Source organism: Protopterus annectens, chromosome 13.part0 (genome assembly GCF_019279795.1).
Source record: "Protopterus annectens isolate FY-2018-M chromosome 13.part0, PAN1.0, whole genome shotgun sequence".
NCBI classification, from domain to species: Eukaryota; Metazoa; Chordata; order Ceratodontiformes; family Protopteridae; genus Protopterus; species Protopterus annectens.
The window spans coordinates 148,227,510-148,253,608 of record NC_056747.1 but is presented as its reverse complement, the minus strand read 5'-3'; the positions used below and the strand labels follow the sequence as shown (position 1 = coordinate 148,253,608).

At 42.3% G+C, this 26,099-nt stretch overlaps 1 protein-coding gene across 1 annotated transcript in view; it reads left to right on the top strand.

Annotated features, from left to right (window-relative positions):
- The window catches only part of EPS15L1 (epidermal growth factor receptor pathway substrate 15 like 1), a 3,892,050-nt gene that overhangs the window by 135,939 nt on the left and 3,730,012 nt on the right, over nt 1-26,099 (top strand). The gene's annotated exons all lie outside the window — the stretch shown is intronic.

Below are 26,099 nucleotides of genomic sequence, written 5' to 3'. Positions count from 1 at the left end.
GACCAGGCTTCTATTACCCAAGACCATTCTGAGGACCAGGATTACGCCTATTCCCCTTTCGAAGACTCTGATGCTGAGGAGTCTATTCCCTCGGTCTCCCCCCCTGAGGACAACTCTTTTGGGGAAACCCTGCATACTTTGAGAGAGCACTTCCACTGGGAAGGCCAAAATTACTCAGATTCCAAGAAAAGGCTCAGGGAATTTCTACTGCTTCCCCAGCATATAGGCCCTTAGCTATCCCTCCTGTTTTAGATATTTTGGATGATGTGTACGCAGAAGCCAGTCTTAATCCAGACTCTCTACCTCCAGCCCCTGTTAAACCAGACTGGTATTATCGGGTTCCTGATTCTCGCCAGTTCCTTTATAAAAGCCATACTGCTGACCCAGAAACAATTTCACAGGGTCCCAAGGGGATTAAGGCCTCTACTGCTAAAAAACCTTTACCTTCAGAGAGAGATTCCAGAGCATTAGAAAGGTGGGGGAAAAAGGTGTATACGTCAGCCACTTTAACCATGAGGGCATTAAACTGTCAATTCCATATGTTGAAGTACCAACAGTTTTTGTTATCTCAGCTGAAAAGCAAAATGACACAAACAGAACAACCAGATTTGAAAGAGTTGCAGGATTTGTTGCATGGAGCAGAGCAAGTGGGTAAACATACCTTGCAGTGTGGTTTTGATGCTTTAGAGGCCTCTTGTAGAGCTGCTGTCACGGGGTCTGTCGTACGTAGACATGCTTGGCTCAAAGAACAAACCTTACCAGATCATGTCAAAGCAAAATTATTAGATGCACCACTTCTAAAAGATGTATTGTTCGGTGTTAAAGCTGAGGAGGTACTAAAGAAAATGTAGGAAAAAGCAAAATCTATGCAAACAGTTAAAGATTTCTTGCAGGTGCAACCTCCACGCTTCAGCAGAAACTGGCCTTCAAAAAATTGGTCCTTTCCAGCCACAGACAGACCTCAAAGGGGCAGATACAGATGCCCAAGGTGTAGAGGACAACCTCAAGGATCTTACAGAGCTAGACAATGGCAATCACCAACCCCAAGAAGTGGAGAAGATAGACCACAGTCATTTAGAAAGCAGACACAATGACTTCCCCCTATGCCTGCCAAACAAGGCTATAATGGCAGCACCTTTGGGCGGAAAACTGGCCTTATTTTCAAAAAACTGGCACATTGTTACAAAAGACAAATGGATTCTGAACATTATAGACAGAGGCTACAGGTTCCACTTTCACACCCTTCCAAAAATGAGAGGCATGCCAAACCTGCCACAAAACCAATGGGCAGAGGCACAAAGACAAATTTCCACTCTCATGGATATGAAAGCAATTCAGGAGGTACCTGCAAAAGAACAAGGTCAAGGTTTTTATTCCAGACTATTTCTGGTACCAAGGAAGGACAAAGATTGGAGACCCATCTTAGACCTATCTATCCTAAACACATATCTAGAGGTACCAAAATTCAAGATGCTCACATTACAGCAGCTTCTTCCCATGCTGGGCAAGGAGTCTTGGCTGGTAACGTTGGACCTCAAGGAGGCATACCTGCATGTCCCTGTCAGACAAGATTGCAGAAGATACCTCAGATTTCTTGCAGGTTCAACCCATTACCAATTCTCTGCATTGCCCTTTGGCTTATCTACTTTGCCCAGAGTGTTTACAAAATGCCTGGCATCAGTAATTGCCTTCTGCAGACAACAAGGAATACAAATCTACCCATATCTGGACGACTGCCTGATCCAAGCGGACAGCAAGGACATTCTATTGCAGCATCTGGTGTTTGTAATAAAACTATTAAACTACCTGGGATACACAGTGAACAAAAAGAAATCAAAACTAATACCTTTTCAACAGATAATTTTCCTGGGTGCCAGCTTAAATACAACAACCCAGATGGTCTACCTCACGCCAGACAAACAAGGGCAACTGTCTCAATACTTCAACAAAATGGCAACTTTAACCAGACTAACTGCAAGGAAAGTCCTGCAGGCTCTGGGGTTCATGGCATCTTGCATCCTACTGATACTATGTGCAAAGCTGCATATGAGGAAACTACAATGGTACCTAAAAAACTTATGGTCTCAACACAGCCACAGCTTGGAAACAGTTATACCACTCATTCCATGCCTTCAAAAGGAATTTTTGTGGTGGGCTCAAGCATGCCAAAGAAACGCAGATCTCCCTTTCTGTTTACCTCAAGCAACTCAAATAATCACAACAGACGCCTCAGACTATGCCTGGGGAGCACACATGGCAGATCACTGCATTCAGGGAAAATGGTCCCAAAAAGAGAAGCACCTACACATCAACCAAAAGGAGATGCTAGCCGTGCAAAATGCTCTTATGACCTTCAAAGACCTACTGCATCCAGGCCAGCTATTAATAATTACAGACAACACCACAGTAATGTGGTACATAAACAAACAGGGAGGGACTCATTCATACCCCCTGTGCAGGCAAGCTGTGACCCTGTGGAACACAGCACTGGAATTACAAATTCAATTACAGACTCATTTCCTGCCAGGGAAGGAAAACACACTGGCAGACACCTTAAGCAGAAATATGACAGACCCACACGAATGGAAGTTGCATCCTCAAGTCTTCACAAAGATAACTCAGGCATGGGGACAGCCAGACATAGATCTGTTTGCTACCCACAGAAATTACCAGTTGGAAAAATTTTGTTCAAGAACCTATCATCCACAGGCCTGGAAAGTGGACGCGCTCTCTTTCAATTGGACAACATTGACAGTCTATGCCTTCCCGCCTCTTCCTCTACTGACCAAAGTTCCATTAAAAACCAGAGCAGAGAGTCCACAAACGATTCTCATTGCTCCAGACTGGCCACGACAACACTGGTATCCTCTCCTAAAGAGCCTGTCACACTCAACACCATGGAGCCTACCTTTAGTTCCTCTTCTGTTGTCCCAGCACAACTACAAAACCCTTCACAGCCAGCTCAAAACCTTAAATCTAGCTGCATGGATAATACCTTAATTTCCCAACAGACTCTCCTCTCCAAGGAGGTGCAGGATGTCATCTTGGAGGCCAGGAGACCCTCTACTAGAAAAACCTACTCCACCAAATGGAAACGATTTTGTTCCTGGAATCAAGAAAAGGGCCAGAATCCTTGGGTAATAAATATACCTCAAATCTTACATTACCTAGCTGAGATGTTAAACAGTGGCCTTTCCTTCTCCTCCATCAAGATCCACGCTTCAGCCATTTCAGCACAATACAATACAGATCCTTCTTTATTCTCACATCCTCTATTAAGGCAGTTCCTCAGAGGGGCAAAAAATATAAAACCCCCACGGAAACCACCAGTCCCAGCTTGGGACCTCAACTTCGTATTGGAAAAGCTGACCCTGCCTCCCTTTGAACCGGCTTCTTCAACAGAGCTACAATACTTGTCATGGAAAACAGCCTTCCTTCTGGTTATTACCTCAGCACGCAGGGTTTCGGAGCTACAGGCCCTCATGGCTGTACAACCATTCATCATTTTCCATCAGGACAGGGTTTCCTTACGAACCAACCCTACCTTCATGCCAAAGGTAGTATCCGGTGTAGCTTTCATTTACCTACCTTTTATCCAAATCCACAGAACAAAGGAGAGAGGCTACTACATTCCTTGGACATTCACAGGCAACTTTGTTATTACTTGGACAGAACAAAGTCATTCAGGAAATCTGAGCAGCTCTTTATGTCCTATGCTACAGGTGCTCAAGGAAAGGCTATTTCCAAACAGACTATTTCAAAATGGATAGCCCACTGCATACGCTTTTGTTTTTCATTTCATGGAAAATCAGTTCCTGTATACATCAGATCCCACTCCACCAGGGCTACAGCTACCTCTACAGCTTTCCTCAGGGGGGTCCCTACCAAGGACATTTTGGAAGCAGCTACTTGGAGTTCAGTGCATACTTTTTACAAGCACTACCACCTTCCACTATACTCAAAATCTAGAGTGGGCTTTGCCACAGCAGTCCTGCAGGGCATCCTAGCCCCTCCTCGTTCCACTTAGTACCTACCACCCTTACTTAGCTTTGGGATTCTACCCAAGTGTGATGACTGCTGCTGTATGCACGATGAACATAGTACAGTTTTGTACCTACCATAAATATAGATGTTCGAGTGCTCATACAGCTGCAGTCCAGGTTACCCTCCCTCCATCCCCTCTTAGGACAGGGCTTATGACAAACACCTTTATTATACAACCTATTTGGGGTATTTCTTTATGGTGTATTTGCTTGCAACTACTGTTTTGATTTATCTACATTGCATGTTTGCATAATATTAGGTTTTGCCTTCCTTCTGGGGGCACCTGACATCTGGGGCAAGAAAAACTGAAGAAAATGGCGTTGGCTGCCTCTTTTATACTCCTGCCGCACTGACGTCAGGGAAGAAGCAACGACAACCGACGCCGGACCTAGACTTTGGAATTCGGCCGACCGAGGACCCACCTGATGGCCGAATAACCCAAGTGTGATGACTGCAGCTGTATGAGCACTCGAACATCTACATTTATGGTGGGTACAAAACTGTACTTTCCTGACTCCCACAAATTTCTATTCAAAAATCCTGCCGCTGATCCTGCTGCTGATCCTGAGACTATTTCTCAGGGTCCCAAGGGTGTAAAGGCCTCTACAGCCAAAAATCCTACCCCCTCTGATAGAGATTCCAGGGCACTGGATAGATGGGGAAAGAAGGTTTATACGTCTGCAACCTTGGCGATCAGGGCCTTAAACTGCCAGTTTCATATGCTTAAATATCAACAGCATGTTATGGGCTTACTGAAACAGAAAATGTTTATTTCTGATTGTGTGGTAAATAGACTTACAGGAATTATTGCACTCAACAGAACAGGTTAGAAAGCATACTTTGCAATGTGGTTTTGATTCCTTGGAGGCCTCTTGTAGGGCCGCCGTTACTGGATCTGTGATTAGAAGGCATGCCTGGCTCAAGGAGCAAAATCTGCCTGATCATGTTAAAGCTAAATTGTTGGATGCCCCTTTGCAGCATGATACTCTGGTAATAAGGCAGAAGAGGTTTTAAAGAAAATGGAAGACAAAGCTAAATCCATGCAAACTGTGAAAGATTTCTTGCAAGTGTAGCCACCCAGGTTCAGTAGACACTGGCCTACTAAAAACTGGTCCTTTTCTGTGTCCAACAGAGCCACTCGAGGCAAATCCAGGCGCTAAAAAAGGCTCCAGATACCAATCACAGGGTTTTTACAGATCAAAGCAATGGGGTGCCTCCACTGCCAAAACTGGAGGAAACAAAGCACAACCCTACAGTAAGCAGTCTCAATGTCTTTCCTCTACCATCACCAAGCACTTACCTTTTGGCAGCCCCCTTGGGGGGAAAACTAGTACTTCATGCTCAAAATTGGCAGTTAATTACCCAGGACAAGTGAGTATTAAACTTAGTGTCCCAGGGGTACAGATTTCATTTCCATACTTTGCCAATTCCAGACGGATGGCCGGATCTGCCACAAAACCAGTGGGCAGAGTCCCAGAAACAAGTCATGTCCCTCATGGATATGGGGGCCATTCAACCGGTACCAGAAAAGGAAAAAGGACAATTTTTTTTTCAAGACTTTTCCTGGTACCCAAAAAAGAAAATTCCTGCGTCCAATACTGGACTTATCGATTTTGAACACATTCCTGGACATTCCAAAATTCAAAATGCTGACTTTACAACAGCTACTGCCTATGCTAGGCAGGAATGCTTGGTTAGTAACTCTAGACTTAAGAGGCATACCTGCATATCCCAGTAAGGGAATCATGCAGAAGATACCTCCGCTTCAAAGCAGGTTTTTTGCATTATAGGTTCATAGGTTCATAGATTAGTACTAGACTAACTGCCCTTGCGAGCCATTTTAAGCCTAGCCAGTTATCCCTTGTGAGACTCAAACCCTGCACCTTTTGTTTGTAAGGCAAACACCTTAGCCATTAGGCCACCCTACCAATTCTCTGCACTGCCCTTTGGCTTATCTACTGCGCCCAGGGTCTTTACAAAGTGCCTGGCACCAGTAATTGCATTCTGCAGACAAAGAAGCATACAAATTTATCCTTATCTGGACGACTGTCTCATTCAAGCAGAGGACAAGGACACTCTTCTTCAACATCTGGCGTTTGTGAAAAGGCTTCTAGCATGCATAGGGTACACCATAAACAAAATGAAATCAGAACTGGTACCCTCTCAAATAATTACATTCCTGTGTGCAAGCTTGAATACAACTGCCCAGATGGCATACCTTACGCCAGGCAAACAAAGGCAACTGACAACATACTTCAAATAAATGGCAACAAAAACCCAGTTATCTGCAAGACAAATTCTGCAGGCTTTGGGGTTCATGGCATCCTACATTCTACTAATTCCATATGCGAGACTGCATATGAGGAAACTTCAATGGTACCTAAAAAGTTTATGGGAGTCAGCATTGTCACAGTCTGGAAACAATGATTCCTCTCATTCCCTGCCTACAACAGGAGTTTCTTTGGTGGGCAGAAACATGTCACCAAAACAAGGGGCTGTCATTCACTCTACCCCCCCCCCCACCCAAGCCCTAACTACAGACGTATCAGACTATGCTTGGGGGACCCACCTGGTGGGGAGATGCATTCAGGGCAAATGGAGCCCAAACCAAATCCATCTGCATATCAACCAGAAAGATGCTAGCTGTTCAGAATGCTCTGACAGCCTTCAAGGACTTACTTCATCCAGGACAACTACTGTTAAAGACGGACAACACCACAGTTATGTGGTACATAAACAAGCAGGGGGTACACATTTCTACCCCCTTTGCAGGCTAGCCATGGCCTTGTGGAACACAGCCTTGACTTAGCAAATACATCTTCAAGCTCAATTCCTGCCAGGAAAATAAAATACTCTGGCAGACGACCTAAGCAAAAATCTTATGGACCCGCACAAATGGAAACTTGATCCACAAATCTTCAGCATGTTAACACAGAAATGGAGGAGCCCAGACCTAGATCTATTTACCTCTCCCCAAAATTATCCGTTGGACAAATTCTGCACAAGAACTCATCACAAAAAAGCATGGAAAGTGGATGCCCTATTCTTCAGCTGGAAAAACCTATCAGTCTATGCCTTTCCTCCCTCTGCCTCTACTCTCCAAGGTCTTAGGAAAAACCAAAAATGATCCTAGTTGCTCCGGACTGGCCTCGCCAGCACTGATGCCCACTTTTAAGGAATATGTCTCAACTTCCTCCATGGTACTTGCCTCAAATACCTCATCTACTGTCTCAGCAGAACAATCAAATTCTGCACACTCGGCTCCAAACTCTGAAGCTTGCAACATGGCTGATCAATTATTCAAACAACACCTCTCAGTAAATCTGTGATGGATGTCATTTTGGAAGCCAGAAGGCCTAGTACTAGAAAATCTTATGCTGATAAATGGAAGAGATTCTGTGCTTGGAACCAAGCACAAGGAACAGACACAGCAAAGCCCAATATCCCTCAGATTTTACAGTATTTGACTAAGATGCTTGACAAGGGCCTATCTTTTTCTTCAGTAAAAAATCCATGCCTCTGCCGTCTCGGCTCATTACAGCGCAGAGGCTCCCCTCTTTTCTCGTCCTCTGCTTAAACAGTATCTTAGTGGGGCCAAAAATTTAAGGCCTCCCAGAAGATCACCAACTCCTGCATGGGACCTCAAATTTGTGCTGGGAAAACTCACCCTGCCTCCCTTTGAACCAGCAGCTACTGCGGATATAAAATTTCTATCTTGGAAAACAGCTTTTCTCTTGGCAATCACTTCAGCAAGAAGGGTTTCAGAACTACAGGCTCTCATGGCAGTGAAGCCTTTTATTACATTTTACCTGGACAGGGTGTCCCTCAGGACCAATTCTTCTTTTATGCCTAAGGTGGTATCCAGTGTGGCTCTTAACCAGACCATTCACCTGCCAACATTTTATCCAAATCCGCAGAACAAAGGGGAGTGGATTCTGCATTCATTGGATGTACACAAACAACTAAGATTTTACTTAAACAGGACCAAATGTCTAAGAAAGTCTGAGAAACTACTGGTAGCATTTGCTGCAGTGTCAGAGGGGAAGGCTGTATCAAAGCAGACTATTTCTAAGTGGATAAGCCACTGCATTTGTTTCTGCTACTTGCACCATGGTAAACCTGTGCCCAAGGGGATCAGATCACATTCCACCAGGGCTGCGTCTACTTCAGCAGCTTTTCTCAGAGGGGTTCCAACCAAAGACATTCTAGAAGCTGCTACTTGGAGCTCTGTTCATACCTTCACAAAGCATTATTTGCCTCTCTTCTCCAAATCCAAGGCAGGCTTTGCCACTGCAGTTCTGCAGGGCCTTATAGCTGTTCCTAATGCTGTTTAGTTCCATCCTCAGCTTTGGGATATTCTACCCAAATGTAATGACTGCAACAGTGAAACATGAAGAACAAAGTACAGTTGTGTACACTTACCATAAATGTAGATGTTCGAGTGTATTCACTGTTGCAGTCTGGGTTACCCACCCGCCATCCCCCTTTCTGTACCTTTTTCTTTTCTTCACTTTACACTAAAGCCTTTGTGATGTATTTGCTTTTAGATGAAGGTAAAGTTTATGTTGCTAAAAGTGCATTTAAATATATTTGTTTATTTATTTGTGTGTGTGTGTATGTGTGTGTGTGTGTGTGTGTGTGTATATATATATATATATATATATATATATATATATATATATATATATATATATATATATATATATATATACACATATATATTTTGCTCCCCATTTGGGGGACACCTGACATCTGGGGCAAGAAAAACTGAATAAGATGGCGTCGGCTGCATGTTTTATACCCCTGACGACCTGACGACGTCATGGAAGAGGACACCGCAACCGACGCAGGACCCAAGACTTTCTATTCAGGCCGACTGAGGGCAACCTGCCAGTAGATTACCCTAATGTAATGACTGCAACAGTGAATACACTCGAACATCTACATTTATGGTAAGTGTACACAACTGTACTTTTCACATGTATGAGTTCCATGTCCTGCTCATTACACCTGTTGCCCTGATAACAGAAAAATACCCTTTTTTATATCATATACCATGCCTTCTGCTATCACTTCATAAGTAGAAACTGAGCAAAGCAACTCTTCCATTCTTGATATATACCACTCATAATTGAGAATAACAGCTGCACCTCCCTTATCTGCTGGTCTAACAATAAGTTCCTTGTTGGCCGTTAATTCATGGAGGGAGGGCTTGTCTCTCTTCCTCCTTCAGATTATAAAAATTCTGAGAGTGTCATGTGTTCATATATTCAAAAAGTTCTCTTTCACATACGTTCAAGAATGCATCCCTAACAGGGTGTGGTGGAGGTATAAATGAACTGGGTTTTCTCAGAATATTAGATGTGCCATGCGCATCTTCCTTGTACAAAAGTTTAGGTAGTGCATTTCTAGCAAACAGTCTAAGGTAGAATACAAAATCACACTATTTTGAGGGTGCTGCAGGAACAAATGTCAGTCCTTTATTCAGCAGTCTAATTTCATCTTCATTCAGGACATAATTTGATAAATTTATATGCCAGTTGATTCTGGTTATGTCCTAAGTTGACATCTTTCTCCTCTTGCGCCCTCTGATGAAGGATCTTTGCCTGTTGTGTTTTGTTCTTTATTTTATGGGTAGTGGAAGCATGGAAAAAAACAGACATTGTTTCCTTAGGTTTAACACCTAATGAATTGTAATCTGGAGTATGTACTTCTGCTTGAACAATAAGCGTATTTTTCTTCTTTACCACTTGTGAAGCATGTAATAGTTTAATAACCTCTCCTTGTTTGTTTTCCTTTTCTGTTGGTAATTCATTCACAGGTATTTTGGGTGTTCCCTGTTGACTTAGTCTCCTTGCTATTGCAGCAGTTAACTTTGGAACCCACAGCTGTATTGTTGACAGATCTGTCTCTTTTGAAGTTCATTCTTAGACCAAACAAAAATGTGTTCTTGTTTAAAATCAGTAAAATCCCTTGTTAGCTTTCTGGTTTTAATCATTTGTAACTTGTTGTCATAACGTTTTATTTTATTTTTCTTTTACATTTGTTGACCAGGATAGTCCGACTGGATGCATGTCCATTTTCAGCGGAGGCCCGGGGAGAAAAGCTCCAAGGGTAAGCAAATACAGCATTACATATTACATAAGTAAGCAAGTTAAACAAGTTCCACAGGTTACAGTTAATCCTGAGCGCAAGTCAGGATTAAATTAAATTACACAGTAAACTGGTTAACAGATTTTTACACATTCTAGAGAGAGTTAGCCAGGCTTGATACATTGACATAGCCAGTTAAGTGATAAATTTTGTTTGAGTCTAGTTTTAAATTGACCTAAGGTGGAAAGTAAGGTAATATCAGCTGGAAGAGAGTTCCAGGATCTATTTACAGAGTTTGCAAAGAGAGAATCACCGGCTGTGTTATTAATTTTGCTAGTCTGAATTAGTAGTTTGCTAGAGGATCGAAGCGGTCTAGGATTGTTATAGGGGGTGATAATATTTTAAGTGCAGGAGTATTGTCCGGATTATAGAGGATTTTATAGGCCATAGTCAGTTGGTTATACTGGATTAGGCTGGGTAGTTCAAGCCACCCAAGCTGATTTAGATTGATGCAATGATGTGTCCTAAAAGGCAGCCCAGTGGCAAACCTGGCAATGTGGTTGTAGCAAATTGAGAGTTTAAGGACAGTCTTGTTTAAATTCGAGAGTAGAGGGGATGCATACAGAAGGGTTGAAAGAAGGTGAGAGCGAGCTATGGCAATTTTAGCTGGAGGGGTTAGGAAGGCTTTTATTCTGTAAAGTGACCCTAGCTTTTTATTGATGATTTTGATAGTTTGGTTAACATGTAGGTGAAATTTTAGATTATTGTCTATGATGACACCTAATAGTTTTGTAGAGGGGTCAGGGGAGATTATTATTCCATCATTTGATTTTTATGGTAAAGGTGAAAGCGGTAGACCTACGTGTTGGTGAAAATAACAGCATTTTAGTTTTTTGGGGATTTAGGATCAGACGATGTTCAGAAAGCCAGTTTTCCATTGTATTAAAGGTGGTCTGGGTAGCTGACCATAACTCTACTGGAGATGTGGCTGAGCAAATCAGAGTAGAGTCATCAGCATATTGGATACAGCTGACTTTTGGGATGACAGTATAAAGGTCGTTAATGAAGATGGAGAACAGCAAGGGCCCTAGTATAGAGCCTTGCGGTACTCCAAGGGTGTTAGGTAGAAGGTTAGAGAGTTTGTTCTGCCAGAGGACAGCTTGCTGTCGACCATTCAGGTAGGATTGAAACCATTGAAGGGCTCCAGTATCTAGACAGAATGTTTGCAGGGTGTGGATTAAAAGTTGGTGATCAACCATATCAAATGCCTTGGAAAGATCCAAGAAGAGGGCTGAGGATATATAACTATTGTTGGGATTATGGTTTATGGTGTTGGTAAAGACTAGGAGGGCTGACGTAGTGCTGTGATGAGGACGGAAGCCATGCTGAGTGTCTGCCATAAGGTGATTCTGGATTAGGTGGTGCATGAGTTGTCTATGAATACATTTTTCCATAATCTGTGCAAGTGGAGAGAGTATAGCTATTGGCCTACAATTGGAGAACTCAGTAGAGCTGCCTCCTTTGTGAAGTGGGATTACATAGGATATTTTCCAGATGGTGGGAATTTTAGCTTCTACTATGGTTCGATTGATTAGTATTGAGATGGGGTAAGCAATAGCATCAGCTGATTTTTGTAGGTACTCTGCAGGGAGTTGATCAGCAGAAAGTGTAGTGGGTTTTAATTTTTTGATCGAGGTACGGATAAGAAGTGGCGACTGGTTGGAAGCTGAACGTGAGTAGGTTTCTAGGGGTGCTACTTTCAGGACCAGGGGAGCTAGGAGGTAGTTGGCTAGCTAGGGCGTGAATTGTCTCAGTAAAGAATTGGTTAAAACTATCAGAAACATCTTCAGGGGTTTTATCAATAGTAGCAGCAGGGATTGGGGTTGATGTTTGTCCAGGATGTAGTAGATTATTTAAACCTGCCCAAAACTTCTGAGGGTTATTTAGATTTACTGTCTGTAAATTACAGTAGTATTGTTTTTTTGTCTTGTAAAATTGATTTTTTGGTTTCGTCCCTGGATTTGCCTGTATTTAATGTGATCTTGAGGGTCTTTAGAAGAATGCCATAAAGCCCATGCTTTGTTTCTAAGGGTAATTTTGAGTTTAGACTCTCTAGAAAGCCATGGTGCAGTTTTTGCCTTGGTTCTCTTTGAATGAAGAGGTGCATGCAAGTCAAGAATCTCAAGGAATTTGTTGTCAAAGTATGCTACTGCTTCCTCTAAGGGGAGGTGTTTTAGAATAGACCAATTACATGAGTTTAGTTCTTGTTGGAATTTGGCAGGGTCAAAATTTTTATTGTTTCTAACCTTTCTGAGTAAGGGTTGTTGGGAATTAATGGTTTTGTGCTTAATTACATATGTGAGAAGGAGTGTACCAGAGGTGTACAGTTGGGGGGTGACTATTTATGAGTACCCAGTCAAGTATACTTTCTTTTTGGTTGGGTTTACCTATCCTGGTAGGGGTGGATATAATTTGTGTAAATGCATGCAGGTTAATATTGGTGGTTGGGGATTCTGAGGAACAGGTGCCCCAGTCTATGTTAAAGTCTCCAAGTAGTAGGGTTTCTTGGGGGTAGTGACATGATAGCCAGTGCAGGATATCTTCAAATGTAGATATATTGTTACCTGGGGGAATGTACATACAGATGATATTAATGCATTTATTTTTATTAAGTTGCAATTTGGTGGCAAGAATCTCTGAGGTATTAATCTGAGGTGGTTGTATTACATCTATGGTGACATTCAACTCAGATTTATAGAGTACAGCTACCCCCCCCCTTCCTCGAAGCACGATCCAGCCTGTGTATGTTGTACCCAGGTGGTAACACTTCATTGTCTTTAGTGTTAGGTTTTAACCAGGTTTCAGATAAACAGAGAATCTCAGGGGAGTGGACATCCAGAAGTGCATGCAGTTCATGTACCTTGTTATTAATGCTTCTAATATTGAGATGACAGACTAGGAGAGAGTTAGTTGGCCTATTAATTGTAGGTTTGTAGCTTAGATTGCAAGTAGAGGGGTTATGTGTATCTGAAGTGAGTGTGCCAGGGTTGGGGTGAATATCGCCACCAAGTATTAGGTTGAGTCTGTACTTGGTGATGAACTTCAGGAATTTGTTTATTAGTTTGTGGTAGTGTTTGGATCTAGAGCTAATGTGCCTGGGGTTTTGATGTTGATAGACTGAACAAGATGTTGGATAGTATCCGGTACTGTAAGTATGGTTGAAGGTGGAAGGATTTGCAGCTGGGGTGATAGTATGGCCTTTTGGGACCTGAAATCCCATGAGAAACTGGTTTTCATACAAGTTAAGGAGGTATGGTGCGAACAAGATGGGTAGTAAAGAGGAGTATAGCATTATCTGTGATTCAGCTAGTGAGTTAAGGAACTGTTCTACCTGGTGATGCAACACCAGAAGATAGAGTGGTGAGGTAAAGGTACTGGAAGGGGGATGGGAGAATGCCAGATGAAAGATAATGTGTCAAAGTACAAAAAAGTTCAAGTCTAAGCATACTATTCACCTTTAAATTGGGCTTCTATATCACTTCGCAAAGCACTAACTCTTTGTGCAAGACATTGTTCCCCTGGTTTGAAATAGTCTAATAAAAGCCGCAAATATTTGAAACTTGCCTCTAAATTGATTTGTTGATACTTGGCTAATAACTCTGGATACATTTCAACCTGTGCTGGCATACAAAAAATACGCATTCCCGTCTGTATAAGTTTAAAGTGCTGACATGCTTCTAAGTGAAATTGTTGCCAACGCAAATGCTTTAAACAAATTTAGTTCTAATTCAGAGTTGTTGTTGTGTCTTTTGGCTTTTCCCGGTTAGGGGTCTCCAAGGCGGAACTCCGGTCCGCTAATGATTGGCAGTAGATTTCTACGTGCCGAGTTGCCGGCCCTGACACACAACCTTCAACGAAGGTACGCCCGTTCATGCATGTCTCTACACAGAAGACGCTGTAGCTGAGAATCGAACAGGACAATGTGTTATTGTGAGGTGACAATGCTACCACAGCACCACCACTGTAGTTAGTTCTAATTCTGAGTACATTTTGAAAAACAGTTCATCTTTTTTTTCATCAAACGGACTGTTACTCACTGTTTCAGCATTCACCTCCATAAGATTCAACCAACCATGAATGGATTCTGTTCAGACTGCATCATTTTCTTGAGGCGCACATTATTATTTCATTTAGCTGGAGAAGGGCAGTATTCCATTTCAATATCGGACATTTTTAAATCACAGTCCGCCATCTTCTCTTTTGTTGGTGGCAAAATGCTAATGGAATAAATAGAGAAAACCCAGCAAACAAAGGATAAAAGTCCACCTTGGTTCAAACAAGGCACAAATGTAAGCAGCAAAAAACCAACAAGGACCAAGACAGCTAAAAAAACATAAATTTAAATGTAAAATATAAAAGATAAGCGCTTTTGGACAATTCCTTCATCAGATTAATGAACAGTGTGTGTTTGACTACTTTAAATAATACTTGACCATTCACAGTCTCGTAACTGCACCACACCTCTTTCCTCTAGAATTGTTATCTGATAATTTTAAACACGTGGTTATAATAAACAGTAAGTGACTTTGTATGTGGTGTTAAAAAGATGAGAACAAAAGGCAAAGCATGGTTTAGTAATAAAGGCATGGCACTGGAAAAAGTGAGTAATGAAACCAAGGAGCTGAATGTTAGAGTGCCAGTGAAATTTGGCAGTGACATAAAAGGCATTTGCAATATTGTGAGAAACAATTGGAAAATCTTGGCCAACAATGATTAACTTATATCGATAGTGGGCAATTTCCTAAGTTTGTGTACAACAGGAATAAAAATCTCAAGCAATTTCTGCACAAAAAAAACACTAGTCTCAATACAACGTTGCCCATCAGTGAAAGGATCGGGACTTACTGTTGCCGGTGATGTGCAAGGCTTGCAAAGAAATATCCAAAAGTAACATGTTTATACACCCGATTACAGGGTGAGATACCACCCTAAACTTTATGCTGTGACTGTTGCTTTTACAATGTGATGTATCTTGCCAAATGTGGATCCTGTACTTCGTTTTACGTAGGTAAAACGAACAGAAGATTAAAAGACTGTATACTGCAGCACCTAAGTGATATCAGACTTGGTAAAAGTACCAGTGCTTTATATCACCAGAAGTTAAATAAACGTGAACACAATTTTACTTTTATGGTATTGCAGTTATGTGAACCAAATAAAAGAGGGGGTAATATGCACAATTGAACAGAAGTAGCGGAAGCCTGTTGAATATCAGATTTTACAAGCTGATAAACCCCTGGTTTGAATGGATATCTTCTCTTAAAACCCATTCTGAGAGAATGTAAGCGTAGGCACTGAAATGGTTAACTTTACTACAAGCAAGAGCTCTGACAAAGAAGAAAGAGATGTGGTGCAGTTACGAGACTGTGATTGGTCAAGTGTTAATTCAAAGTAGTCAAACATACTGTGTTCATTGATCTGATGAAGGAATTATCCGAAAGCAATCATCTTTTATATTTTACAACTAAATTTATGGTTTTAGCAGTCTTGGGTCTTGTTGGTTTTTTGCTGCTTACATTTGTGACTTTGAACCAAGGTGGATGTTTATCTGGGTTCCTATCACATAATCGAACTTCCAGAAGGTCGAACACCAGAAGTTCGAACTTGGAAGTTTGAAAGTTGAAAATGTCAAAGCCACGGAATTCAGTTGGATGTTTCTGTATCTCTATTCTCTATTTATCTTTGTAACTATCATCCATCCAACATCACATAAATTGCTGAATTCCTGCTTCTCTTAAATCTGTCACTCCCTCTTCCTGAACACTATTCTGCATATGTATGTAATTTCCTCCTTCCCTTTTTCTAAAGATCCCTCTTCCGGTTCTTTTATGTCTCTCTCTCTCATAATATTTAGTACTCCAATTACAATTGGTTTAGACTTGGATTTCCATTTTCTAGTAATTGCTTTTATTTTTTTTGGCAGCCCACAGTATTAAACTTAACAAGGCCTTACTGTATTTAGGCAATTCAGATCCTGTGTTCCAGGCTCCCAGCTCAAAAGAATCATTTCCTTAGCTACAGCCATTTGCTCAACAAATATTTCTGGCAAAAGTTTGTAGGCAATTTTTAAAATCTCAAGCGAAAAAAAATGAAAAGACCAATGGTTAGACCACAGCTGAAGATAAAAATGGAATAATCCACGTCAGGAAATAAATCACTTGCAGCTTCACAGTAGTGCCCTTTATAAAACCAAAAGTTGTAACTGAGATGTAGTAGTCAAGGTAGGAAATGGTTCACTTGCAGTTTCACACCACTTTATTAAACAAGAGTAGCGCTTTTGATCTAAGTCAGCTGATCACTTCTTCAGACTCATAAAAACAGCTAAAACATTGGTATTTAAAATATGGTTCAACCAATGAAAACACATACAAAACTATGACATAGACTAATTAAAATTGCATACATCAGTACATTAATTTGCCTTATATTCTGCATAAGATGAAATAAAATATACATATAACAGACACATTTTATGTATTAATCCATATTACTTAATGTTTTAGTGGTCTGGATTTTAAAAAAGGCTTCAAGGAAACAGCATTGTTCAATCCAGGAGACCTATCTGCCTGAAGTAGTAAAATCCATCTTTGTTCTGCTTCCTCTACCTTATTCCTTATATCACTTCCCCTCTTACTTTTATTTATTATTTCTAAAACCATGAAATTAAAAATATGTTTCCTGTCTTCTTCTTCCACATGTTTTGCTAAAGCACTTGTGTCTTTTTTATTTCTTATATCTCTAAGGTGTTCTAAGGGGAGATGATATAAGGAATAAGGTAGAGGAAGCAGAACAAAGATGGATTTTACTACTTCAGGCAGATAGGTCTCCTGGATTGAACAATGCTGTTTCCTTGAAGCCTTTTTTAAAATCCAGACCACTAAAACATTAAGTAATATGGATTAATACATAAAATATGTCTGTTATATATATATTTTATTTCATCTTATGCAGAATATAAGGCAAATTAATGTACTGATGTATGCAATTTTAATTAGTCTATGTCATAGTTTTGTATGTGTTTTCATTGGTTGAACCATATTTTAAATACCAATGTTTTAACTGTTTTTATGAGTCTGAAGAAGCGATCAGCTGACTTAGATCGCGAAAGCGCTTACTCTTGTTTAATAAAGTGGTGTGAAACTGCAAGTGAACCGTTTCCTACCTTGACTACTACATCTCAGTTACAACTTTTGGTTTTATAAAGGGCACTACTGTGAAGCTGCAAGTGATTTATTTCCTGACGTGGATTATTCCATTTTTATCTTCAGCTGTGGTCTAACCATTGGTCTTTTCATTTTTTTTCACTTGAGGTGTATACCAGGCGTTTATCCAGCTTTTGTTTTCTTTCACGTGTAATTTTTAAAATCTGTTCACTCGTGACAGACTGCATATGTTTTTGCAGTGTAAAGTTTTTTAATGTTTTTAAACTCTGGATAGCCACGTATTACCTGTGGTTTAAAGGGATTCACAAGCTTCTTAAAAGCAGGCTGATCCCATCTTATATGGGCTGAATATAGAAGTAAAATGTACTACTACAGTGATAACATGTACATGGTTGTGTGTTCACGTTTATTAACTTTTGTAAAAGGAGGTTATTCATTTTTTTCCACTGTATTGATAATGAAATTTTGCATTTGCAGGGACTAATGAAGTAGGAGCTTTTGCAGCTGCAGTTAATTTGTTTTCGTCATAGATTATCTGTAGCCATCCATATTCAATAAGCAAATTATGGTGTTTCTATCACCTAGTCTTGGGTCTGCTTTTATCTTTCTCTGTTTAGTTATTGCATCTGGCCCCCAAACAGTCCTTGCTCCACCCCCTCCTTTGGGCTGCTGTAAAATCTCCTAAACCCTGAGGCTACTTTACAAATTTAAAGGAACAATCCCAATTGTTTAAAATTTGGGTCCGAACCCTTTTTGAAAGAAGCAGTGACAATATTATCAGCAACACCCACTGCATTGCATCATCATGGAGCCCCTCCTTCCCCTATTGGCTTACTCGAGATGAGTACAGAGCATGCTGTTCCATTTATGATTATACTCCCTATGGGAAAAGCGGAACTACTTTCATTCTGTTCGAGCCAGTTTGGTCCTAAAAGCCCCCCTAGTTCTCAAGAGCTAAAAGTTTAAAATGTGATTATTCTACACGTTATTGTTTACAAATGCAAGTTTTGAAATGATTTTGGAACTTGCTGCACGAGTAAAAGACAACTTGCAGAAAAACTGATCACTGAACTCTTTCTTGTGCCATCAAGGAAAGACTCTCACTACACATGTAAATGAAAGAAAAAGGTTGGGTGGGAGGGAGAAAAAAATATAGTCTTACCACTTTATAAATGCATCAAGCCCAGTAATTCTATTCCAGGTATATGCAGACTAAACAGACAGAGTGGCGTTCATCAATCTTTTTTTATAACTAATCATTTAAAAAGGCAACAAGACCAAGACTTGATGTCCTTAGAGAAAAAAAAAAAAAAGATTCCGTGAACTAGCATCCCTGTAGTACTTGTGATGGCTATCATGATTTCGCTTGTTAAAAAAAAATCTAGTATCGCCTCATTGCTGCTTATTACAGTTTGCAGCCATCATGCACTGCCATGTTTTTTTTTTTTCCTTCGTAGCGGCCTGGTTAGTTAGTTGCAGATGTGCAACTGACAGTTTTTCAGAATTAAGTGCGAGTGTTTGTGCGTATGTCGGTTTGTCTCCTGAAAGTATGTGCAAATGTATGTGAATGTGCGAGTGTGTGTCTGTGTATTCATTTGACTGTCCACCATTGTGCTTTGGTCCTTATTGCAAAACTACTCCTGATTTTCCTCATGTTTATGCCCTGTCCCTCAGGTATGATTGCAAGCACTTGAATAATGTCACACATTACAGTTTTATATCTTTGATTGTTCTGCTGTGGTCACTGAGAGTTACCCCCCCCCCCAACCCATGACTGCACGCAGATTACCAGGTGATCTCCCACCATTTGAGTTAAGGCACAGAGAGGAGCAGACGCGCCTGTCTTCAGATATATTTTTTTTCTTTTGTAGGTATTTGTTTTAATATTGGAAGGACACCAGGTTTATCTGTGGGCAGTAGTAGAGTGCAAATTGGCCAACAGTGAGGCAGTCTTTACTCAATGGAGATCAGGACCGAGTTGGGGCGTTGCCTCTCAGTAATTGCAGCAAGGTGATTAAAATAAACAATTTGTGCTTGCGCTGCATGTTGAGTGTCACAAGCAAACATGTTATCAGGTGATCTGTAGCCATTTCACTAGATCAGGTAAAGGAGCTAATACACCTCTTTTCAGGGATGTATTTTCCCCTTGCAGACTTGTTAAAAATTTTTTTTTTTTTTTTTTATATAGAGCTCCTGTTCTATGGAAAATACATGTTAAAGCAAACTGTCTTATTTTTAGCAAATAAGTATCTAATCGCAGAGTTTGGAATCTCTCCATGAGCTTGAGAAACTGTCCCTTATTTTTTGGCTTTTTTCCCCCCGATTCTTATGCAATGAGGTTGCGAGTTATGGGGGTGGTGGATCTCCCGGTTGAGTAATAGCAGTGGCACCACACAAGGGTAGATTACCAGGAAGTCTATAGCCATTTGATTAGAGATGCAGATGAGCAGGTGTCCTATCTTTTTCTAAACAGGAAAAATCTTTATTAAACCCATCACTTATGACATAAGCAATCGTAAATTTACATACATAAAAACAAACCACACTTACACAATCCTAATTGCAAGCATTTTACAGTAAACTCTCAGTTAACTGGAACTCAAGCAAACAGAAAAAAAAAAAATCGAAAAATTACAGTACAATTTTCCTGTGCTGCACACCCCCCCCCCCCCCCGATGCAGAAATATGCCTTGCGTTTTTAGAGTTTGAGTTTTAAAAAGGAAGATGGAAATAAATTCCCTCTCTCCCCAACCTAAGAACAAGTCAAACCAAACAAATAGTATAGGGTACAGTATTAGTCAGGCCTATTTTTAATAGTAACTCTCAAGCAACCAGAAGTTAGATGTTCTTCAGTGTTTCACTATTGCAGTCATCACATTTGGGTTATCCCTGCCAGGTTAGCCCTCGGCCGGCCAGAATACCAGAGACTTAGTATTTCTGCGTCTGTTGCTGTCGCTTGAGGACTGACGTGAGGTCGTCAGTAGTATAAAGTAAGGCAGCCGATGCCATTACACCAGTCTTTCTTGCTATGGAGACCGAAGTAGAAGCAGTTTGCACAAGTGTCAGTCGGCCGGTACCTGAGTTTCGTCTACCGAATTGAAGTTGAAGTCTTCTAAAGCGAAGTACCCCATTGGGGATCATTTTTTCTTGAACTAACCGATGTCAGAAAAAGTTAATAATTGTCTCATTTGTGGAAAGCAAATACCACACCAAAACATCCACTCTTACTGCGTCACTTGTTTAGGCCCTGACCACAACGTCCCCCATTGTCGCTTCTGTGCTTTGTTCATCGCCAGAAGTATCCATCGTCAGGCCCTTATTGTAGCCAGATATTTTTGCTTACCATCCTCAGAATTCTGATATGGCTTCTGTAAGCCATCAGACAGCAGATCTTCCGAAAAAACGTAAAGGTAAAGACAGACTGCACAGGTCCATACCTACCAACAACGCTTCCATTAAGCTAGTCGTCAGTTCTCCGATACTCAATGAGGAGCTTTCACAGCCCCTGATGCCTGTTTCTGTGGATTCACAGGCCTTTACCGAGACCATTTTGGAGTCCAGTATGCTGCAAAACTCTTTTTCGACTAAGGATCCTGCTGTTGTCTCTACCTTGGATGGGTACGGAGCTGCTGAGCAGGCACTGGCTTCTGAGGAAGTTCTTCGCACTACCGAATCTTAACACAAACCGACGCCGTCTTTCATGACTACCTTTCTTTCAAAAACGACCGAGTTTCTTTGGCCCAGGATACAAACCACACCCAAGAAACCGACCCACTCTCAGCCGCCTGCTACCTTGCCTTAGTCTCAAATGCTTAAAATGGTGGAAGACCTTCTCATGTTGATCAGGGGAAGCCAAGCTACCCCCTCCAAAAGGAAAAGAGATCTGTCCCCTGTAGTTTTGTCTGAACAAGAGTCAGATGAATCTGATGTATCTGAATATGAAGACATGCAACCCCTCTCCACTTCTGAGGATTCTGATGCAGAGTATTCCATTCCTTCAGTCTCTCCCCCAGAGGATTTTTTCTTTGGGGAAACCCTGCACACACCTTAAGGGAGCATTTCCAATGGGAGAGTCAGGACTACCCTCGTCTTAAGAGACTCAGGGAATTCCTAAATCTTCCACAAGACAGACTCTTGGCCATCCCACCCAGTCCTGGATGTTGTGGAGGATGTTTTCCTCAAATCTAGCTTGACTCCTGACCCCTCCTGCTCCCAGAAAACCAGACAGGTACTATAGAGTCCCTGACTCACACAAATATCTTTCTAAAAATCCTACAGCTGACCCTGAGGTCATTTCTCAAGGGCCTAAAGGGATTAAAGTAACCTCTACTAAGAATCCCACCCCCTCAGACAGGGATTCCCGAGCATTGGACAGATTGGGTACAAAAGTATACACCTCCGCTACTCTTGCTATCAGGGCACTAAATTGTCAGTTCCATATGATGAAATTTCAGCAACATACTTTGGAACTCCTTAAACAAAAAATGTCTTCCTTTCCTGCTTGGGCAGAATCTAAAGATTTACAAGAGTTAATGCATTCTGCAAGTCAAGTAACTAAACACACCTTGCACTGTGGTTTTGATGCCCTAAAAGCTTCTTGCAGGGCAGCAGTCACTGGATCTGTCATTAGAAGGCATGCGTGGCTTAAGGAACGGCCCCTGTCATACCATGTTAAATCTAAATTGTTGGATGCCCTCTTGCACAAAGCTAACTTATTTGGCACTAAGGCAGAAGAGGTCTTAAAGATGGAAGAAAAAACAAAATCTGTGCAAACAGGTTAGGATTTCTTGCAGGGCCAGCCCCCTAGGTTCAGCAGCCATTGTCCATCCAAACTCTGGTCCTTTCCTGCTCCCAGTAAACCATCCCAGCCTAGGCCCTGTGGAAACAGCCCCCCCACCCACACAGACAGCAGCCACAGGGAATGCAGAGATCTAAGCAGTGGACTACCTCCACTTCAAAACCAGGGAGTTCTAAGCCACCCCAGTATGGTAAGAACTCACAATGACTCACCTCCTCCACCCCTCCCTCTGCCCACCTTCACTTACCCCTAGGAGGAAAACTCTCCTTTCACTGAAGCACCTGGGCCACCATTACCAAGGACCTCTGGGTTCTGAATATTGTGTTGCAGGGATACAAATTTTCCTTCCACACCCTTCCAACCCCAAAAAGATTCCCAGCTCTACCACCAAATCAGTGGGCAGAGGCTCAAAAGCAAATCCTTTCCATGCAGAACAGATAGGCCAAGGTTTCCACTCCAGACTTTTTCTGGTGCCCTGAAAAGAGGGCGCTTGGCACCCCATCCTTGATCTACCCATTCTAAACACCTTCCTGGTGATCCCAAAATTCAAAATGTTCACTCTCTATCGGCTGCTACCCATGCTCTCCACGGACTTAGATAGCCACTCTAGATGTAAAAGAGGCTTACCTCCACATGCCTATCAAGGAATCCTGCAGAAAATATCTCCACTTCAGGGCAGGATCTCAACACTTTCAGTTCACTGCGCTTCCCTTTGGCTTATCTACTGCTCCCAGAGTTTTCACAAAATGTCTGGCTCCAGCCATTTCCTTTTGCAGACAAAGAACTATTCAGATTTACCCATACTTAGATGACTGCCTTATTCAGGCAGATAGCCAGGAAAAGCTGCTCAAGCACCTGGCCTTTGTAAAGACCCTACTAACCTCCCTAGGGTACACAATCAACGAAAGGAAATTCAGACAGGTGCCCACCCAAAGGATAATCTTCCTGGGAGCAAGTCTGGACACAGCATCTCAGATGGCATACCTTACACCAGAGAAACAAATAAATTTTCCTGACAGCCTACTTCTCTCAACTAGCCACCAGGCCCCAGCTATCTGCAAGGAAGATCTGCAAGCTCTGGGGTTCATGGCATCTTGGATTCTTCTCATTCCATATGCCAGAATGCATATGAGGAATCTTCAGTGGTACCTAAAGAGCCTTTGGTGTCAACACTCTCAAGATCTGGAAACTCTTCTACCTATAATTCCTTGCCTCAGAAAAGATTTTCTTTGGTGGGCAACAGCATGCTCCCACAACAAGTGACTGCCCCCCCCCCCCCCCCCTGCCGCCCAGACCCTCACCACAGAAGCATCAGACTATGCTTGGGGTGCACTCCTGAACGTCAGGTGCATACAGGGCCAGTGAAGCCCACAGCAAATCCCTGTGCACATCAATCAAAAAGATGATGGTTGTGCAACATGCCTTGATAGCTTTCCAGCCCCTTCTCTCTCCAGGGGTTCTCCTGATGAAAACAGACACCACCACTGTGATGTGGTACATCAGCAAGCAGGGAGGGACTCGCACCTACCCTCTATGCAGGCTAGCCATGACCCTTTGGCACACAGCTTCTGACATGCAACTACACCTGTTAGCACAATTCCTACCAGGCTCTCTCAACTCTCTGCCAGACCAGTTAAGCAGAAATCTTCTGGACTCACACGAGTGGCACCTCAGCAGAAGTAACTCAGAAATGGGGGACCCCGAAGGTCGACCTCTTTGCCTCCCAAACCAACCATCAGCTCAGCAAATTCTGCACCAGGGAGCATCACTGCATGGCTTGGAAAGTGGATGCCCTGTCCTTCCCTTGGGTCAATGTATCGGTCAATGCCTTTCCTCCCCTACCTCTTATCCCCAGGGTACTGCTTAAAATAAGGGAGGAAAACCCAAAGACCATTCTTATAGCTTCAGACTGGCCCTGGCAACACTGGAGCCCCTTGCTGCGCAGCCTGTCCCCACTGCCTCCATTACATCTTCCTCATATTCCAAACCTCCTGACCCAAACAGAAGGGGAATTCATGCCTCCCCAATTGCAAACACTCATTTTGGCAGCTTGGCTTATTCCCTAACCCCAAATCAATCTGCCAGCCTCAGTAAACAGGTTCTGGATGTTATCCGTGAGGCCAGACACCCTAGCACCAGAAAGTCTTATGCTGATTAAATGGAAAAGGTTCTGCACCTGGATCTAGGTCAAGGGAGCCAATATGGCACAGCCCTCCCTCCTCATCCTGGATTACTTAGCTGACCTACTACACAGTGGCCTCTCTTTCTCCTCTATAAAAATTCATGCTTCTGCTATTTCTGCTGTTTTTCCCACTGAGCAGTCCCTTTTCTCACACCCTTTGATCAAACAGTTTCAAAGAGGGGCTAGCAACTTGAGGCCACCCAGAAGGGCACCAACTCCAGCTTGAGACCTTAACTTTGTATTGGAAAAGCTCACCCTGCCCCCTTTCGAACCAGCTTCTTCTGGAGAGCTAAAATTTGTCCTGGAAGACTCATTCCTTCTGGCCATCACTTCATCCAGAAGAGTCTCTGAGCTGCAAGCACTCAAGGCTGTGGAACCTTCTTCATTTCCCATGCAGACAGGGTATCCCTCAGAACTAACCCATCCTTCATGCCCAAGGTGGTGTCCAGTGTGGCTCTCAACCAATCCATTCATTTGCCCACCTTTTTTCCTAATCCCCAGAACAAGGGGAAAAGGATTCTGCACTCTAGCTAGAACCTGAGCTGTCTGTGCACATCTAGACAGGACTAAATCCTTCAGAAAGTCTGATCATTTGCTAGTTAGCTTTGCTACAGGGGCAGAAGGCAAAGCCATCTCCAAACAAACCATTTCCAAATGGATAGCACACTGCATCGATTTCTGCTACAAACAGCATGGAAAGCCTTCCCCCAAGGGGGTCAGGACACACTCCACCAGGGCAGCCTCCACCTCTGCAGCTTTCCTCAGAGGAGTCCCCACCAGGGACATCCTGGAGGCTGTCACCTGGAGATCTGTTCATACTTTTACCAAGCATTGCCACCTGCCTCTCTTCTCCAAATCCAGGGCAGGGTTTGCCTCTGCAGTCTTGCATGGCATCCTAGCCAACCCCTACTTTCCTTGACTGCCTCCACCCATTTCCTCAGCTTTGGGAATCGACCCAAATGTGATGACTGCAACAGTGAAATACGAAGAACATAGTACAGTTGTGTATGCTTACCATAAATATAGATGTTGGAGCGTATTCACTGTTGCAGTCCTGGTTTCCCTCCCTCCTTCCCCTTTTCTTCTCTTTCCTTACAAGGGACATATTGGTATTTATTTTCTACTACTGGGGTTCTTCCACCAGACCCTGGCTTCCTACTTTGGGACCCCTGACAGGTTAGGGCAAGAGAAACTGATGTTATGGCGTCTGCTGCCTTACTTTATACTGCTGATGACCTGATGTCAGTCCTTAAGCGATAGCAATTGATGCAGAAATACTAAGTCTCTGGTATTCAGGCTGGCTGTGGGCTACCCTGGCAGGGATAACCCAAATGTGATGACTGCAACAGTGAATACACTCGAACATCTACATTTATGGTAAGTGTACACAACTGTACTTTGTCTGGCATATACCAATCCCCAAGGGGGCTGGTTAACAGAGAGTTTACTGTACATCACAAACCATACTGACACACTCTCAGTTGCAGACATTATACATCACTTTAATCTACCCAATCATTTTCAGTAAAAGATTACATAGCTCATTTAAGTCAAACATTACATAGCTCATTTAAGTCCTGAGCGGATACCCTATTTTGAGGGTAGCTTTTCCCTTTCAGATGTATTTTATTACAATACTGGCAGGACACTAAACTTATCTGTGGGCAGTGATAACAGTATAAACTGCCCACATCAATAAGGCAGTCATAATTTTTTGTATTGGTTCATTTTGCCAACATTAATTGGTGTGGGAGAGGTG